The 19,129-nt window shown below is 36.2% G+C and overlaps 1 pseudogene; it reads right to left on the reverse strand.

The window, feature by feature from the left end:
- Positions 1 to 12,452: 12,452 nt before the first annotated feature.
- On the reverse strand, positions 12,453 to 13,199 carry LOC100355485 (protein mago nashi homolog pseudogene; annotated as a pseudogene).
- Between the last annotated feature and the right edge of the window lie 5,930 nt (positions 13,200 to 19,129).

Raw genomic sequence — 19,129 nt, forward strand, 5'->3', positions numbered from 1 at the left:
ACAGAAAAGTATATTGGAGATACTAAAAATAAAGATGTCAAGTGAACGAAAATGCTTACTACAACAGCACAGTAGTTCATTTAAACATCTGAAATTTGTATTTTTCATTTTGTTGAAACAAGGCCTTTTATCAAGCAAAAACAAGAGGCTTAAAAACACAAAACAAGCTTTTTAAAAAGCATCTTTTAGAAACTATCCTTTATACACTATCAGCCTTCTTGTCTCTTAAACTGTAATTGTTAGCTCAGTTGTCAAAATTCCCTTTCATTTCCAAAATCTAATATATTAGTGATGCTGTAAAGTCACCTTTACTTTATGATGTTTTTTCTTCTTTTTAACAGAGTTAAAGAGACTTTTTTTTCCTGGCATTTATGCCATGAGAGAGACAAGGACAAATCGGGTCCTCTTACAACCTTGCAGACTGCCCTGCTCCGGGCAGCAGCAGGAAACATCAGGTAGCCGGATTGAATTCATTTCTTCCATACACCAGCTGCCATCACATTTCACATCTTAAAATTCCTCAGGGCTCGTTTATCTGAACAATTTCTTACTTGACAATGAAAAGAGGAGTACCAATCTGATTCTGCATTTAATGTACCTTAATGCCAATCTTGATGATGCATTGTTTTATGAATTACAGCTAACAGAGCTTATACAGTATTTGACAAAAAGACAATTCCCCACGTGTTTGTGAAGATAGTTAATCATAAGGGCTAAGAGTAGGGCAAACCGTTTCCTTTCACTAATTTAAATATGATTTTGTGATCAAGTTACATAGAATTGGAGTCAGCTGAATTCAGGACAGAGGTATCACCTATTGATAAAAATTAGTGGGAAAAATTTACATCAATTTGCCATTTTTGTTACCACATGTAAGAGCAACATATGGCCATGTTTAATAAATTTTCTTTTTTTATTGCAAATCAATATTTTGAGTTTAATTTCCATAGTTGTAATGAAATTTATATAATTGCAGTATTATTAGTTTTTCTCTGAATTATTTAGTAGTTAAAAAGTAAATCATGAATGGTGTATCTGAATTATGTTGGTGTATCATCATTTTAATTATGTCTCATTTTGACTTAGTGTCATTTGATATTTTCTGTGTTTCTGTATGTTGATGACCCTTAGCTAGAAATGAGGAGATTAGCATTTGGGCTACAGTCAAACCACATACTCGCTGAGTGAAGTTAGGCAAGGATTTAAGAGGACTTTAGCCAAAGTAATTTGTAAGATCTCCATTTACGTTAATGTCTTTTGCCCTGTAGTGGTAAGTATCTCTATGGGCCCTTTATGGGGGCTGAACAGAAAGAAAAGAAGGTAAGTAAAGTGAAAGGACAGAGTAGAGAGAGAGGTAGTGCTTCCTTTCTGACCCCCTTGCTATATCACCTTATTTTTTTTAAGATTTATTTTTATTTGTTTGAAAGAGTTAGAGAGGTAGAGCCAGAGACAGAGAGAGAGAGAGAGGTCTTCCATCCACTGGTTCACTTCCTAGATGGCTGCGATGGCCAGAGCTCCGCTGATCCGAAGCCAGGAGTCAAGCTTCCTCCAGGTCTCCCACATGGGTGCAGGGGCCCAAGGACTTGGGCCACCTTGTACTGCTTTCCCAGGCCACAGCAGAGAGCTGGATTGGAAGTGGAGCAGATGGGTCTCGAACCGGCACCCATTTGGAATACCGCCACTGCAGGTGACAGCTTTACCTGCTATGCCACAGCACTGGCCCCTATACAACCTGTTTTTATTGAGGTTATGATGAGTTCTAGAGACTCAAAAACTGTCATATGATTTTTATATTTCTGACATGTTGTCTTCTGTTGCTTCAAGAAAGCGATTTTATCAGTATCTATGAGGGCAGCTCTTGAAGAATCTGCAGATTTAAATAATTGTTCAGAAATTTATCTTGAATTATCTGTTGAAATTAAATTTCAGATTTAAATTTCCATTTGTAGTCATTTTGAAGTAATGCAGTTGATGTTAGAATAAAAATGAATATCTTTTTATCTTACCTCTTCATGTCACTGTACTTAACATATGTTATCCTGGGATGCTAAGCCCACCCCAAATATTTAGGATGCACAACATAATAATGTTTAATTCACCACAGTGAATCTCAAAGTGCTCACCTGTTTTGGCAGCTAAAGGGAGAAAATATTTGTTGTGTGGTAGCAGAGACTAGTTCTATGGTTGAAAATTGTTTGTTTCCACCAAAATTCATGTTGAGACTTAATTCCTCAATGTGGCAGTGTTGGAAAGTGGGGCCTGGTGGAGGTACTTGGGCCTAGGGCATAGCCCTCATGAATGCATTAATGCTTTTCTTGCAAGGATGGGTTAGCTATCATGGGAGGTTATCTCTCTTTTCTCTCTTCCATATGCACTTACTTGCTCTTCTGCCTTTTGCCATAGATTGAAGCAGCACAAAGCCCTCACCAGAAGCTGAGTAGATGCTAGAATCATGCCCTCAGACTTTCCAGTCTCAAGAACTGTGAGTCAAAAATAAATCTCTCTCCTTTATAAATTATGTATTGTCAGGTGTGCTATTTCAGCAACAGAAAATGGACAAAGACAACTTTTAAGGTTTCCTAGCACAGCAGTAGTCATGATAGGGGTCATCAATCCATAGATTATCAGTATGATAGGATGGTAGTAAACATGAAATGAGCAAGGCTCAACTAGTGTAGCATAATAACTTGGTTTGATTCCATTTCATTCATTGCAATAACGCTCAGAACTGAAATGTCATGTTGATTCACCATGTAGCCAACACAGTAAAGTTGATTGGGGTGATGTTTGTGCGAGATTCCATTTTAGTGACTGAGTCCTGTAAGTGCTAAGATCTAGAAAAATGTTTGAACTTCTCTCTCTGTAGCTAACCAAGCTTCTCTTTACAGATCCGATATAGGTAGTGAGCCCGTCATTTCAGTGTGCTCCTTCATTTTCCTTACTTATAATGCCCTTGACATTCATGGATAACCAACATATCAGCAGATTGTCCTCAAGAAAAAGTGAATATTGCAATTTCAATAAGGAAAATTTGCAACATCCACAAGTTAGGGGATGCTATGGTTTAAATATTGATCCTTCATACTCAGGGATTTTGTCTCCAATGCCTTATGTTAATGATACTGAGGGTGGATATTTAATCTAATTATGTTGGGATAAGAGTTAGGATGCAGGGCATTTTGGAGGTGTTTGGATTGAATGAGGTCACTAGGGTGGAGCCCCCATGATTGAATCTTGGTGGCTTTATAATAGGCCCACATAGACATAGACACAAATTACTCTGCACTGACTTGAGGCTCAAATGCCATCACCAGAGGTTCAGCCAATGGGGCTGCCACATCTTTCTGCGAGTGTAAAACCTTTCTCTTTGTAATGTTAGTTGCTACAGGTATTTTGTTATAGTAGTGGAAAGTTGACTAATCCCGAGCAGAATACTGGACAGCAGGCTAGTTTATCTCACTCACTCACTCACTCACTCACTCACTCTTGTATAGCAACCTCCTGGCTTTCAGTTCAGATTTGTGCTTCAGAGCAACTATGAATTATCACTTGTCATTGATATTTAGTGTCTCAGGAAGAGTTGAAACTATTAATTTAAACTATGAAAATGGCAGTGGTTTGCTTGAATTCCTACAGTTTGAGTGCCTAAAAGAGAAGAAAGGATATTTCTTTCCATAGTTATATCATCACTGTAGATGCCAGGGTGTTACTTGGCTCAAACAAAGTTTTCTCATCTTCTGTTTGGGCAATTTATTTTTTCTTCTTTACTGTATGTGCCCTGGAGACCTTTATGTGTCTGTGTCCTTTACTTTCCGTAAATGCTAGTAAGTATGGTTTCAGACAAATCTGGTCGCTTTTTTATCCCTGCCATGTGTTGGCAAAATTACTGGACCTTTGTAACCTTCCTTAGCTTTCCCATTTCACAAGTCCTTTCTCACAAGGATAAAAAAAAAACACTTAATGAATAAAGTAATGTGCAACATTGAATATAGTATAAATTAGGCACTCAACAAATAGTGATTCCTTTCTCCTTATTCTTAAGTATGATTAAAATTTACTAATATCATGGATGTCTTGAGAATTCCAAAGATTGTTAAATATGAATACTGTTTTCTAAAGTTTAGCATTTCTGTAATTAAATAATGGAGTGTGTGTGTGTGTGTGTATGTGTGTCCACAGTTAACGTGTGTGTAAACTGAAAATAGAGATAAAATGGCAATTAGGTGCAGGTCCTAGCCCACTAATTATAATCTTTGAGTTGGACCCAATATAATAACTCCTATTAGCTCAGTTCTAGAAGTCTACTTAAGTGAGGAATTGTGACCAATATTTGGATAATAATGGGCAAGAAACAACCCAAGCAAGAATTAATTACCTTCATACCAAGACTTTGATGTAGCTGCATATTTATAAAACATTCCCTCATACCAGACTCAAAGTTTAAAGTAGGAGTGAAGAAGGTATATTTCCTTTACATTTCTTGTAAATAGCAATGGATGTGGAATAGAAAGCGATTATCGTAGTTCTATTGTGAAAATGGAGCCCAGAGAAGAAAACGCATTTATGTCAATCATCAGGGAGCAAGGTTTGAGGCTGAATTATCCAGATAATTGCCCTAATTTTTCATCCTGGCCTGTGATTGTTTCCTTTTCTACTGCCTTTCACAATTTTGCCTTTTTTCTTTGTCCTCGTCGTTTTGCACTTCCTGACATCCTCTGTGTCAGCTGGCCATGTTATTGACTTCTATTTTTGTTGAGGTCACTTCTGTAGGAGCATCTCTTCAGCTTCTGATTGCCCTTGCTAGTGAGAAATTTGAATAAAAACATATGACAGATGCTATTGAGATGGCGGAAGGGTTTGCTGGTAGAGAGGTGAATCATAATGTGAAAGCTGTATAACTCAATCCCCCAAACACCCACTCCAGTTTTGGCTCTTTGACAATGCTGTCTCTTTGAGAAAGAAGAACAGTTTGATCTGAATTCTTATTAGGTTCTGAGCCACCAAATTAGAGTCTAATAAGCTCATTTGGAAAGGTTTTGAATTAGCTTAAAACAGAACCACGCTGAGCTCATGGAGGAGACCCTCCCACTCTTTCCAGGCAACCTGTGGTTTGTAGACTTAATTTTCAGAGTCGTCTTTGTCTTTTTTCTCATCTTACACTTCTGCTCTTTTCTCCTGTTGAACTGACTACTTCTAGCTTTATCTTACACTTGTAGGGCTACTTGTAACAGAACTTCTTTGTAAAATTCTTTAAGAAAATCATAAATTTACAGAGGAAATCTTCAATATGAGAAAATATCTTCAATATGAGAAAAACAGCTTCTGGAATCTTCCACTTTGGCATGCTTCAGTAGTGTAGAATAAAGAATATTTTTGCATATATAAAAATAATCCCCCAATATGAAAATGCCTTATTATGTTTGCAAACAAATATCAAATTGTTTAGGGAAATAAGAGTCTGAGTCTTGATGGGTAGGAGGGGAAGAGGTATATGAGTGTTCAATCAGCTTGGTGAGCCTCTGAGGAAATGAGGGAAAAGGGGTAGAGGAATCCATGTTTATTAGGGAAAGAAAACTTGTTGAGGTTTGTTGGGGTCTACTCAGCACAATTAGCATACTTTTATGTACATTAGCTTTTACTTGGGTAAATTTACCTGTTGGATAAATTCCCAGAGGTGGAACTGTATGGTAAAAGGCTATGTGTATTCTTAAGTTTAATTTTGATAGTTATTGCCAAATTGCTTGCTATAAATTTGGATCAATTTACACTTCCACAAGAAATCTATGCATAGAATTTACAGACTTAAGAAAATTGTCATTTAGCATCCCATGTTATGGACAAGAATTTTTCATGTCCAATTCCTATTTCTTGATAAGTAATTTGTTTTACCTTTCAAGAAGCATTTATTGTTGTTTGGGGATATTTGCCAGTGTTTGTCTATATATATATATATATCCTTAAATTGTTATTGCTTGACACTTGGCCAATTATACAACCCAAAGAGTCATTTTTTCTAAGCTCAGTAAACACTTTTTTCTTTTATTTCTTTGGTAATTTTATGAAATCCATTCTCAGTTTTCTTTCTCTGAAACCCCAGTGCATCTAGATTGGAGCCACTGAATCCCGTCTGCATGCCTTTGCATTTTTGTCTCATCCTCTTTTTCCTTCTGCATTGTACTCTGATATACTTACTTGATTTGCTTTTCTTGTTTTCAACCATGAACTCAGCCCATCCATTGAGCTTTATAAAAGTGGCCATGAGAATTTAAATTTTCAAGAGCCCTATTGCTTTTTCAGAGAATTCTATTGTTTCTAAATGGATATACCTCACCAAAATGTTGAGGAATTTTTTACAATTTTCTTCATTTATTTTCTGTACTGCCTGGCACTAGTTCTTGTTTTATTTTTTCTGTTTGTTGTGTTTAGCAATTTTCTTTGCTCAAATATTTGAGGGTTCTTGTTTGTTTAGATTTACAATTGCTGGCCTAGATTGACCAGAATTAGTTAACTGAAGCATAACACCTATATCCTATGATAGAATACTTGTTTCCTTGGCACTGAGTAAATATTTTCATGATGGGGACGCTAAATCCAGCATTTATGTGTTGGAGCTAGAGTCTGAATGGCTGGGTGGCCTTCCATTTGTATGGGCAGCTTGTTTCTGAGTGTGGGGCTTTCCCTTCCTTTCCTTCACAATGGCCTTACAAGACTCCAGGCACTGTTCTATGTCTTCCACCCCAAGGAACCCTCTGAGGGTACTTAGAATTCCCAGTATTGTGTGTAGAGTTGTTTTGAATGCTTTAATCTACGTAGCAGATATCACAGGCATCTTACAGTGGTAGAGGGATTATTGCAGCTCTTTTGCACGTCTTAAATTAATCATATCTCCTTGTTTGTTGATTCAGCCCCCATGGCTCCTGGTTTGGGATTGTTTCAGACTTCTTCTTCTGGAAATACTCACTTCTCCCCTTTGTCTTGACAGTTTTATGAATTCCTCAACAATGTTGTGGGTTTTTTTTTTTTTTTGTCCATTTGAGTTGCTTTAGGTCATTCAGGGTTTCCTCCCTGTTTTGGTTCTGTTGATACTTTTCTCAGTTTCACAGCACTAACCCAGATTTATTTGTATTGCTACATTTCTTCTTGGATTTTAAATAGGATTTGAGGGCTGACATGTGTGTGTGTGTGTCTGTATGTGTGTGTAGGTGTGTGTGTTTTCTGTTAGAATAATTTTGGTTTTTTAAAAAGTTTGTAGCTACTTTAAGAGAAATACAGTATTTTTAAGGCCATGCTGTCTCTATTTGCAATTTTTTTGCAATACTTAAAATTCTTGAGATTCCCTCTATGCATAAATTGCAATTGCTAATTGTGAAATCAATATTAGACAGTGATAGTTTCAGAATTTTGCCAAGATGGCTTCCTTTCACTTTTTATAATCTAATTATCATTATTTAGATCCTCATTTTACCTTTTAAATGCCAAAACTGGTGGAATAATGTCTACTGTAGTTTCAAACAGTGATTTATGGGGAAAACCTCTACTTGTTCTTCATTACCTTAAATTTTCATAAACACTTGTAATTTATCACCTACCACAATTAAGGGTGAGGACCAAAGCAACATTGTGCACTCACTGACTCATATTGTCTCATGGTAATATACTGGTGTGAGATTGGATTTCAGCTTTATTAAAAGGCCCTTATGTTCTTTTGAGTAATTGCCCCACAGTTTTTGCTAAACAGGTAAAGCATTTTAAATCTATGAGAGATGCTAAAATTATGATTGATTCATATGCTTTTAAGATCACCGCTTTTTTTCTCCTTTTGCAGTGGAAAAACATATTGACTTCTTTCAGTGGAAATGTGGGAACATTCATATTTATTTAGTTGGAGAGGGAAGATTATGAATTTGAAATTTCAAAGCCATTTGTTAGTCAAAGTGTAATGGAATTTTAGAGCCTAAAGGCATCTCCAGATAGCTTTGTGGTGATGTGTCAAGAGCACAGAACTGCACTCAGAGAACCTGAGTAAGGTCAGGTTCCTGCTTTCCATTTTCTAGCTGTGTGACCCAACTCAAATTACATAAATTCTTTAAACTTCATTCGCTTATCTGTGAAAGGAAGGTAATTCTTGCCGTGTTAATTATATCACATTATTGTAAGGATCAAATGAGACAAGTATGCAGCAAATATATTGGAAACCATGAGCTGCTGTTTAAATACATGAGGACTATTTTTCTAAGTGAAAAAGAAGCTTCCATACACTAGGAGACTAGCCTAAATTCACTAATTAATCAGTTAAGTGATGGTAACAGCCAGTCTCCTCAGTCAGGCTGATAACCTTTCCATAGGAGTGGAATATTTCTTTAGATTGATTTAGTTAAATTCAAAATGGAGAGAGAGTGAGTTCAAGTGCTTTGGTCTCAACCCAAATGACCCCAATTGACCAACAGCCAGGAGCCAGGAACTCCATCTCAGTCTCCTATGTGGGTGACAGGGGCCCAATTAGTTGGACCATCATCTGCTGTCTTCCCTGGTATACTTGCAGGGAGCCGCATTGGAAGCAAAGCAGTTGGGACTCAAACCGGCACTCTTAGGCAGTATAACATATAAATCTTGCTCATTTGCCTAGTTGATAGCTGGAGAACTTACTGGAACTGTGAAGTTAACTTACTCTTCATAATACACGAACTTCTGGGGGTTGGGTGCTATGAGTTAAACCACCACATGGAACACGCACATCCCATATTGGGCTAATCCACGTCTGATAGGTTTGGCCTATCCTAGCCCTGGCTGCTGCAGGCACTGGGCAAGTGAACCAGTGGATGGAATTTACACATGCCACCCTTGCTGCCAACTGCCTTGCTCTGCCTTTCAAGTAAATGCAAATCAATAAATAAGCAACAGAAAAAGACATGAACTACGGAATCTTAGTAGTATCCTTTCCTGGATGAGAGGAAACAATTGGTTTATTTTAACTTACCTTGTTTTGTCTTGTGTGATAAGCACCTCAAGCTGGTCCTGTTTTTACTAGTTTTGCTCGAATAAAAATCTCTCTGATTTATATTAGACTGGTATTTCCCTGCCTTAAATGTGCTTCTTATCATAACCATAACATGCTTCTTCTAAGAACCTTTATTTGGAGCCAAGTACTGTAGAAATGGCTTTTATTTTTGTTTCTTATTTAATAAACTTTATAGAATTCACCACCCACATTGTCTTTGCCAAACCACTGTGAAATTCTTGATTGTTCTGTTTCCTTTTATAGCTGCTTCTACAAACAGCTGGAGGATGACTTTCTCCCTCAGAGTTCTCAAGATAATTAAAAGGAAGCTGAGTGCTTCATGTTTAATAGAATCATTTAGGTTTATTAACTAAAAGGGTTAGGATAAGGAAATTGAATATTCAGATTTAAGGTACAATTAACTGCGGAACTTATAATACAGTGCACTTCAGCAGATATGGGAAAATAAGCAGTAAGTCATTTCAAATAGGGAAAAAATAAAAATTCCTGTCAAGATAGAGAAAAGAATATATGAAAATTTCATAGTCACCTCATGTAATATTTTCAGGGACCAGAATAATGAAAAGTATGAAGTATAGAAGCTGTTAATCAGAAGGTTTCAGAGTTTGTACAAATAGCCATGTTTTGTGTGTGTGTATGTGTGTGTGTTTTGCTAAAACATGTACTTTCCCTAGATCTGGTTTATTTAATAAGGAGAAGACTTGGCTTAGAAATGGGTTGTTATCTCCTTTCTATAAAAAAAGCAAGAATAAGTTTTTAGTCTGAAGTTTTAATTTTAGAATAGTTTTTGGCTAACAAGAAAGTTACAAAAATAGTACAGAGATAATTCACAACTATTCTCCCTAATCATTAATATCTTACATTAATATGGTACATTTTTCACAACTGCTGAACTAACCTTGATGTAGTAGTGTGGGGAGCAACCCGGACTAGACTAAGTTACTGGAATTAAGACTTATTCTATGCATCTGCTCTCCCACAATATGGCGCTGGGAGAGGAGAAAACAGCTTCTACACAGCTGCCTCCAGTTCAACCAATAAACAGCAGGACCTGCTCCTGATTGGAGGAGAGCAGCGTACTCGGCGTGTGGGTAGCAGAGTTGGGATTGGTGGAAGAGGACTATAAAGGAGGAGAGAGACAACATGCACGAGGAACATCTAAGAGGAACATCTATCTGAAGGAACACCTGTGCAGCCCCCGAGAGAGAGCCGGCCGGCGGTGTGCCACTCCCCCGCGGAAGTGGGGAAAGTGGCTAGGGGGAACCGCCCTTCCACGGAGGTGGAAGGGACGGTAGCCAACCCGGGAAGAACCAGCAGCAAACCCGGGGAGGGCCGAGCAGACAAAAGAACAGCGCAGGGTCCTGTGTCGTTCCTCCACGAAGACGGGGAGCGACATAGTAGTATTAACTGAAGTCCATCCTTTATTCAGTTATCCTTTGTTATTTTTTAAATCCAATGTCCTCTTTCTGTTCCAGGATTCTACCCAGGATACTGCATTATGTTTAGTCACCATGTCTTGTTAGGGTCCTCTAGATTGTGGCGGTTTCTCAGACTTACCTTGTTTTCGATTAGCTTGATAGTTTAATGCGTACTGGTCAGGTGTTCTGTCAAATGTCCCTCATTTGGGATTTTCCTAATAGGTACAATTATGCATTCTTGGGAAGAAGTCTGCAGAGATAAAGTGGCAGTTTCATCACAGCATACCAAAAGTACCTATAATCGACTTACACTGTGGTGTTGATCTTGGTCACGTGGCTGAGTTAATGCTTTTTTGATTTTTCCATGGTAAAGTGAGTCTTCCCTGCCCCTGCTCGTTTCCCATCACTTATCTTTGGAATGAAGTCACTGTCTGTAGCTCACATTTGTAATTTTAACTGTAATAAAATCATTGTTGGCATCTAAACATTCTAATATTCAGGAGGTTCACATCATAATTGCATTCAGCAGGCTCATTTAACCAATAAACTCAGAGATGTATATTTAGTAGCTTACCTCTTGGTAGGCAAGTTGAGTGGCCACATATTTTCTGGTAGGACCCTCCTTTACGGCAGCTTTCTGTGTCTGTAGGAGATGGCCACAATAATAGGCTCTGACAAGTCAGTCTGCCACTGCTATCTCTTTCCTGGGATTTCCAGGTCCTGTTTGCACTTGAGTCAGGTAAGAAGAGCACCTCTCATCCATGAGTACACGTCTGACTTACTTGGAGAGTTTGTTAAAACATTGATTCCAGGGTTGACCTCCAAAGTTTGACTACATGGGTCTTAGGAAGGACCCCAGAGTTTGCATTTTTAGCAGATTTTCATGTGATGGTCATGCTGGAGACTGCCCTTTGAAAATCAGTGTGTTCAATGATACAGAATGAACACACCTGAGACATTATTTCAGTCCTCTGCTGTGCTTTTCTTTGAAGCTGACTTTACAGACACCACTACATGACAAAATTTCCTCTGTAAAATTCCTGGTTTGAGTTCTTCCACCCTGAAAATCCTTCATCTTTAGTGAGAAATTGATGTATGTTCTATTGGTTGAGAAAGAATGTTATAATACTTTGTGACACCCTCTAGAAGGCTTATGGTCTCAACACAGTTGTATTGACTCTTGTTGCTGTTTATTCCTCCATAATGTGGACTCTGTCCCAATTCATTTAATTGATATTCATATTTATGCTGTACAAAAGTATGTAAGTAGCATATAAACTTTTTGGAAATCAATGATTGGCAAATATTAAGTATTTACTAATTTAACTTTTGAGTCTACCCTAAGAATTAGTTCTGTTATTATTCCCATGTTACAGGAGAGGAAATGGCAAATAATCATTTTCCTAAAAGTTACGCAACTATGAAATGGTAGACTGTGTCTCTTACTTCCAGCTATTGCCTCTCAGTTCTCCTGAACTTTGGAAGAAGAAAGAAGCCATGTAGCATACTACAAAGAGCCCAGGTGGCCATTTTCTGACTATATCTTTGAAAGTGGTACTTCTTTCAGGAACAGCATCCCCATTCCTAAAATGAGGGATAATAATGCTTTTCTTATAGGGTTGTCTTAAATATTGAAGAACATTGTGAATATAAAGCACTTGGTAGAAGTCCATGTTCATGATAACTACTGAATACTTTTTTCACACGAAATTATATGTTTCATTTTAATTATGAAACTAATAGCACCCAAGTTAATAAAATCATTCTATTTGTAAGGGAACAGATTAGCAATGAATGAAGAAAATACTGTTAACTTACATTGGCACTAAAGTTTGCATCTATACTTAAAATTGGCAATTGAGAAACAGTATAGAACTTAAATAGAAGTATTTGTCTTTGGATAAAATAATTCCAGTATCCTGGGAACATGAGTGAAATTTGTGTTCCCTTTAAGGTGCATGGATCAGAGAATTGAATATAATGCCCCAGACTATGAAATCTTTGTATTTTTGAAGTTTTTTTTTTCAGGCTTTAATATGTTTTATTGGAGAAAAATTTCAACAAAACATGGCTTTTATTTACAGAATTTAATGTGTGAGGGACTTCCAGCCCACTTGGACCCAAGTGAAGATGACTACTGAGCCTGTTTATGTGTTTTCTTATTTTCAATGCACATACAAAAAAGGTTTTTCATATTCATAAAAATCCCAATATTGTAATGACAAACCCTCCCTTATCCACCCTCTATTAAATATATAAACAGCTTCAAAAATACACAATTAAATTGGTTTAATCTTGAAGTGTAATCCAATGAGACTGAAAACTAAACATTTCAGATCCTGTACCAAATAGTAAAACGCACGAAGGCCTTCAGGATCCTTTGACTGATTTACATCAATAAGAGAACCTATTTTTGATGTTGTAGAAGAAATGTGTTCATCGCCAATAACAATTTCAAGCTCCTGTCGGCCAACCCTGTCAGAGGGAGGCCATAAGGCATCATCTTCTTTTGTAATTTCACTGTCATCAATAATCCTCTTCAGTTCTTCCATTACACTCTTGTGCACGTAAGCCTCTTTTCTGATCATGACATCATTTTTGTAATTACTATTTTGGCATATCTAAGCTTTCCATCCGGCCGAAACTCGAACTCCAGAAACTCGTGTCCAAACTTGCCTTTGTGCCCTACATAATAGCGCAGGTAGAAATCACTAGCCATAGACATCTTTGCTCCCAGACAAGCCCGCCCAAAGCCCGGCCAACGTGTATTTTTGAAGTTGTATAGTCAAACCCTCAATTATCTGCTTGATAGTTTTGAGTAAAGTTTGGCCTGTGGACTCCTTCCTCTCTTTACCATTAACTTAAAAATATATTAACTTTCATCATCTAATAAATATGTTCTGTTCATTATCTCATCCAAGCTGCAAGAGGATCCTTCTGTTTTTTTCTATTGATTGATATTTTCTCTTCTTTATCTAGTTAAACTTTTGCTAGCAGTGCAGCTTGACTGTTCTTTATGTTTCTTAAATCAGATTGGCTTTGAAATGTGGGAATTTTGCTCTCATTGTTCTTCTGTGTCAACCTGAGTGTATGGACTGATTTTAGAATAAATCAAGCAGAGGCTGAAATGAGAAATGCAGTAGATGATGTCCACTGTCTCTGAATTAGGTCTGTCCAAGATTGAATAAATTCCCATTAAAATATTTTTGTAGCTAATATCTGAGAACTAAACCCTTATAATAATTCAAATGTGTAAGTAATGCAATCAAGGTCAAATACAAGTTTTAAAAGGTCTGAATTATCAGATTGTCTACATGCCTGCTCTGTTGTGTTAGTATAAGCAACCCAGAATCAACTGATGATGTTCAGTGTTCCTCTGCCTGTTTGTAAATCGGACAATTGCATTCATCATTCCTTATCATCCCTTCTTGATTGGAAGAGCTGGCTCATTTCAATGCTAAAAATTCCCAGAGATTAAAATGCTGTCTCTTTTTGCTTAGGCTCTTATCTAAGAAGATTTTTCTTGAAGTTTTGATAGCTGCAGAAGAAGCAGCAGTATAGGAGGAAGATAATAAGTTTTGGGGGCTGCTAACTAGCTTTGAATCCCTGAGCAACTTACTCAAATTCTCTGAGTCCTGTGCATAACATATGTATGATAACACATATTTGGCAAATTTATGGTAAGGGTTAAGTGACATGATATAAATACAGAGCCTGGGGTGGTATGAGAGACATATTAGATGCTCAAAATGTTAATTTTCATTTCTTGGTGGTAATGTGCATTAAATGTCATTGGTTGTATATGAAAATGCATCAAAGAATGCCTTGCAGAATTTTGAACCTGAAGGAAATAAGAGAACACAAATATGTGCCCCTTATAAGAGTCAAAATGTCTCACTCCTTACCATCACTCAGAAATGACAAATGTCATTAAATGATAAACTGATAGGTACATTTTCCTTTACAGAAATTATACTATCTAGAGGACTTCTAATAGCCTGAAGTCCAGTTGACACTCTGTGACTAATATTTAAAATAAATAATAGACAACAAAATTAATAGCTGGCATTTTAAGAGCTGCAACTTGTCACCAAATACAGTAACTCCATATAGCATTAGCTGCCACCTCATGTAATTGGTAGAACAGTACTGTGCTATACCCAATATTGCTGAAATGTTCTATAATACCCGCATGCAATTCTCTGGCCTATTTTTGGTGCTCCATTTAACTTTTTGCCAAATCTGAATTACTGGGGTTTGAACTATTCAAATGCTACCTCATGCTAGCTTTCAGATTGATCCTAATTGCATTAATTGATAGTAATTTCCCCATCCAAAATTTTGGGGAGTAATTTAGTCTTGGTAAGACTTCTGAAGCCACTAAGGTGCCACCACCTGAAGACTTAGTGCACTACAGTGATATAAAAATGTATGCTGAGTGCAGAGTTTGAAAAAGAGGTTTATTTATACACCATATCTTTTGTGACAATAGTTTTCTGAAACTGTTGGTGTGAGTAATACTCCTATGATTATGTGTAAGAGATGAGAAAATGATAACAAAGGTTTTACTGAGTGTAGAGTTTTGATAGGTATCCTACAGAATCCGCTCACATCTCCTTTCTCCAGTGTTTCTGTTCAGCACTTGTGAAACCAGCAAATTTAGAGACATCCTGTGGGCTCAACAGCCTATCAGTCAGTGTGTGTGTCTATGTGAAAAGGAGACCTGATACAGGAAAGCTATTATTCTTGCTCTTGTATGACTTTGCACTTTAATAAGGGATATAGCTTATATTACCCGAATAGCAGTACATAAACATTTATATTGATAATACGGGTATACATATATAGCCATAACATATAGCTTTTTTCAACAACCTGTTATTTTTACTTAAACTTATCTCAGACATCTTTCACAACCATATACATAGTGTTATTCTCTTGAAATAGGTATATAGTATTTCATTCCCTGGCTAGGTTACAGTTTGTCTATCTGTGTCCCATTGATGATAAATATTCAGGTTATTTCTGTATTTGTATTACCAATAATACTGCAAATAACATTTTTAACATAAAACTTTATATATGTACACAAATATCCATGGAAGAAACTCTTAACAATGTAATTATTTAACAGATCATAGCCTTTTCAGATATTTTTTATCTATGTTGCCCAATTGGCATACAACCATATTTTATCAACTTACATACCTCCCAACCACTTTTACAAGAATAAATTTGCATCCACTTTGCTTATATAACTATATTACTTTGATTATTCTAAAAATGTCAAAAGACATGAATACATTCTCCCTTGTCGGCTTTTTGAGGTATAATTGGCAAAGTGGGTATGTTTTAAGAATAGATAGAAATAAAATAAGAAGCAGTTCCCATTGACAAAGATTATTAATGATGCTAAAAACCGAAATGTCCAGAGTGTTTGCTATGCCCAAAATGGAATGCCTGACATATGTTACTTAGCTTCTCATACCTGTAAATACTGATTTAAAGATAAGGAGCCAAGGCATTGCAAGGTTAATTAACTTGCCCAAGATTACAGAGCTAACTAAGTGGCAGAAGCTGGGCCCCAGACTCCACAGTCTGTACTGTTAAATACTAAGCAATGCTGCCATTTTGTCTTACATATCACTCTCTATGCTATCACTTGTTCAGGCAACTGAGGCTTCTGAACCATGATAGCCATAATCATGCAATGGGGCTTGCAGAGTAGAAGGAATGGGTATCTTACTCTCAGGATTACTTTGGAGCAGAAAGAAAGGTTTCATTCTATAGTGTTTTCCATCTGAAACCATCTGTTTTTTAGTAAAGGGATTTCATACCTGAACATTGGTTTTTCAGCAACTTGTAGTATTTCTCAAATTTCATAGGATTGATTATTTTGCTACACATAGATGCTGATAACAGACCAAGAAGGCAACTTGAGTTGTATGGGTAGCAGTGGGATGGAGGTGAACTATGAATGTGGCTATATTCGCCTCTATATCTTACCAACATAGCATGACCATTAGTTTCCCATAGATTAGATGAGTTACGGTGGGAAGGCAGTCTTGCTTCTGACACTGTAACTGAATTCTTGAATAGTACAGTGGAAAGATAGCATCCTCAGCTTCCAGGCTCTTTGCATGGCAGAGTGCCCTCTGCTGAAGACGCGGGGATGCTCACTAGGAATTTTGCTCAGGAATAGCAAACATTACATGTCCGGTATCCTTGTTTCTGTATTCTGTAATTTCCACCTAGGTTTTAAAGGATAATGTAAATCATTAGATTTTCATAGCACGAACATATGTTTGGCTTTAAAGTATGCCACACGTGAAACTTGTTCCAAACATGAAACTACAAACAAAACCAAACCAGCAACAATACAACACCTTGTTTCTCAGGTATTTTTATCCCTGAAACATTTATACTTCTACTTGTCAAGAATCACAAGCCCATCAAAACTCTCAATTTCAGCTGTGTCCTACCAGGTATACAGATGCTTCTAGTTTCTTGCATGCTTTTCTGAATTCATTGTAAACCACTTGGTGCTTCCTCATTTCTCATCCTGGCTCTGAAATCTATTTAATTTTACAAGTATTTCTGAGATTTACAAGTTTACAAGAAAACCTGCTTTAACTTTAAAAATTTATAAAATTCTTTTTGTTGTAGTTCAGTTTATTATGTTTTCAGTGCTACATAAAAATGCTTCAAATATCCTTTGGACTTCTGCATAACTTCGTAGATTATGCATGTAGATAGTGAATCTAAAATTTTCCGAAAACTAAACCATATTTTATCAAAATTCCTATAAACTTTATTATTGCTAATTAAGTAGTAATAAATACCTACCCCTTTGCTCTTGAACTTGGCTTAATGTTATAAAAAGGAAACATCTGCAGTTGATTTTCAACATCCTTGCATTTCTTTGAACATCATTTTACAGAAAATGGTTAATGCTATATTCATGCCAAAACAAAACCAAAACACACACATCATAATTAATTTAAGGATAAAGAACTATTAGCCCATGAGTTACATATTTTTGCATTTTATCTTTTTACTTGATATTTTCATTAGTATAGCACCTAATATAGTTGAAGTACCATCAAGCACTGTCTACATCTTACACATACCATATATTCCAAACAAAACTTAGGACTTTTTATCTGGAAACTCATTTCATGACAGGCACTTTTAATTTTGGAATGTCCTGGAGCATTTATGAACTGAGTATATAACTATAGGCAATAACATAGGTAAACTATTCCTAGGGTTTCTTATCCTGGAATGTTTTTAAGTTATGTTAATTACCCAATATCCATTACTTTGTCAGTAAAGTAAGGACTGGAAACTGAGTGAGACATGATTTACGGCTACTTTAATTATTTACATGGGCCTTTTATGAACACATGGCTATTACAGTAAGGGTAAACCCCTTGATATTAACATTTTTTGTTTCCTTTCATTGTTTTGTTTTTAGTTACATGTAGGCCTTACTTGGAAATAAGGTGAAATTGCTTTAAAGCAATTTATTTATATTTGAAAATATTTGTATTGTTTCTCTCTTCACTTTATGAATATATTTGCTCTAGTTTACAAATTTACAAAAACTTTTGTTTGGGGGAAAATGTCAAAACATCATCACATATGTTCCATTATACTCTGTTGCTTAGCTGTATTTTTGTCTTCATTTCTATTTTCTTATTAAGAGGTTTTTTTTTAAAATTTAAGAAGTTGAAGACTGTCAAAACAATGCATTAAATGATTCTGAATCTTCACGAACAATGCCCATCCAGAGATGGACAACCTGAAGTGCATGATTCTTATATAATTTTACTGTATCTGTGACTTTATTCATGTATCTTGACGAGCACTCTGAAGGTTCTATGCTTCATCTGGGTTTTGGGGTTGAAGAATTTGGTTAGAAAGGATGAGTAAGAGTTTTCTGGGAAGGTTAGCATTTCTAAAGTTTGTTTTAAAACATGGTACTTGATTTTTCTATACATTTTTAGTGTTTGCAGAACATTAAACTCTTCTTTCTACCCATGCTACATTGGAAATATCCTTGTTCTCTATTGGTTCATAATTTTACTGACAGAAAACAAGCAAACCAAAAGTCTGTTTATACAACCTTGTATTGATTGTCAAATCAAGTTGAAAACTTATTTTAATATATATAAATCATAACTGGGTTACTCCATGTAAGGGTGTATGTATTGTATCACTCTGGTTTTGGGCAAATATTTTGCAGTGGGGAAGTGTCAAATGTATTTTAGCAAATATAATTGAGTCAGGAACTGGACTACCAAACTCTTCACTTTTTTCCCATTAAAGGAATGTTACCTTAGAGTCATCTTTTGCTATTGATAACCCCTGTTGGCTAGCTTATGCAACAGATGGTTTTTAAAATACATATATCCTTTTTTGTGATCATTGTCAAGTTGAAGTCTGAATTAGTACAGTAGAAATATGTGTAATGACAAAAAGCTGTAAAGTGTTAGAGTGTTAGATTAACGCATTACTATTGGGATTTATTTTGTTAATTTACTTCTGTGTACTTTATACAAGTATTACAAGTTCTTTCGTAAACTGTATGTATGAGTACACACACATTCTAGCAGATAAAACATTAACAGTAGCTACAACATTGGAATTCCTATTCTTTTTCTGGGTTTCATTTTATTCAGTTTTCTAT

The sequence above is a fragment of the Oryctolagus cuniculus genome, chromosome X, assembly GCF_051225735.1.
Source record: "Oryctolagus cuniculus isolate XC-2025 breed Fujian yellow rabbit chromosome X, ASM5122573v1, whole genome shotgun sequence".
Taxonomy (NCBI): Eukaryota; Metazoa; Chordata; class Mammalia; order Lagomorpha; family Leporidae; genus Oryctolagus; species Oryctolagus cuniculus.